Genomic DNA, 976 nt, shown 5'->3' on the forward strand with positions numbered 1-976 from the left:
TCCCTCCTCCCCTTCCTGCTATTGTTGTCGTTTTTCTTTCTTGCGCAACGGCGCGCACGTAACATCCTGCCCTGTCTGGCGCCCTGCCTGTGCAAACGGTTGGTGGCGGGCCCGCCCGAAAGCGCAAGAGAGAGAAAGAGAAAGAGAGGGCCGAATTGCCCGGAGGTGGGTTGTGGTGGGCGCACGCCGCTGCTGATGGAAGCAACCAACTCTTGTGCGCGAGGGCGCGTGGCCCCGTGAACGCGCTTGCGTGATGGCCAAAAACAAACTCAACAGGTCTGACAGCCGCCCCGCCCGCCGCAACCTCGCCGGCTGGCCCCCGCGCCTCCCCTCGCATGGCCAGGAAAGGCGCGTCTTGAGACCCACCGCTCCGTGACGCTGGGCGCTTGGGTGCATCGGCGCCCCGAGAAAGAGACACGCCGGTCGTGAAGCGCAACAACCCTTGGGCCGGTGGCGCGCTGTCGGTGCCGCGCGTGGCGCCACCGCCCGGTTGCGCGAGAGTTTGCGGTGACGGTGCGCGCGTCGAGGCTCCCTCCCCAGTTCGGGAAACGATGGGAAAAAACAAAACCAAAGAGGACGCGCACGGGTGAGAGATGCGGCTGCGACGCGTGATGAAATTCCACAGTTTCCTGTCAGTCTGACGACGAAAACGCGTGAGGACGCAGTTCCCGACTCAGCTCACACTGAAGTGCTTTGCTTTACACCCCCATCTTTCTTTTTTTTTCTTTTTCTTTTTTTCTTTTTCTTTTTTTCTTTCTTTGTCCCTCTGCTCTCGCTGCGCGGTTTTGCGGCCCAGCGACGCGCACGCCCGCACACACACACACGCGCTACGATGGAGACATGTTGTTCGAGGTCCAAACAGTTTGAGCGACGCATTGAGAACGGAACAATAAAAATCACCTTTCGGCTGAGCGCCCGCTCCCCTCCCTCCCACTTCCTGCTATTGTTGTCGTTTTTCTTTCTTGCGCAACGGCGC

General features: G+C 60.0%; 4 non-coding genes across 4 annotated transcripts, besides 1 other annotated feature; all 4 read left to right on the forward strand.

The window, feature by feature from the left end:
* Positions 1-193: 193 nt before the first annotated feature.
* Positions 194-283, forward strand: Tc00.1047053436575.10. Its single transcript, XR_008254393.1, has one exon. It is a non-coding gene; the product is annotated as a C/D small nucleolar RNA (snoRNA), TB11C4C3 (small nucleolar RNA).
* Positions 284-429: 146 nt separating this feature from the next.
* On the forward strand, positions 430-501 carry Tc00.1047053436575.20. Its single transcript, XR_008254394.1, has one exon. It is a non-coding gene; the product is annotated as an H/ACA snoRNA, TC11C4H3 (small nucleolar RNA).
* A 106-nt stretch (positions 502-607) lies between these two features.
* Positions 608-704, forward strand: Tc00.1047053436575.30. The gene has a single exon (XR_008254395.1). It is a non-coding gene; the product is annotated as a C/D small nucleolar RNA (snoRNA), TB11C4C1 (small nucleolar RNA).
* A 7-nt stretch (positions 705-711) lies between these two features.
* Positions 712-760: a microsatellite.
* Positions 761-827: 67 nt separating this feature from the next.
* Tc00.1047053436575.40 lies at positions 828-914 on the forward strand. Its single transcript, XR_008254396.1, has one exon. It is a non-coding gene; the product is annotated as a C/D small nucleolar RNA (snoRNA), TB11C4C2 (small nucleolar RNA).
* The last annotated feature ends 62 nt before the right edge of the window (positions 915-976 follow it).

The sequence above is a fragment of the Trypanosoma cruzi genome, assembly GCF_000209065.1.
Source record: "Trypanosoma cruzi strain CL Brener chromosome Unknown tcruzi_1047053436575, whole genome shotgun sequence".
In the NCBI taxonomy this organism is placed as follows: domain Eukaryota; phylum Euglenozoa; class Kinetoplastea; order Trypanosomatida; family Trypanosomatidae; genus Trypanosoma; species Trypanosoma cruzi.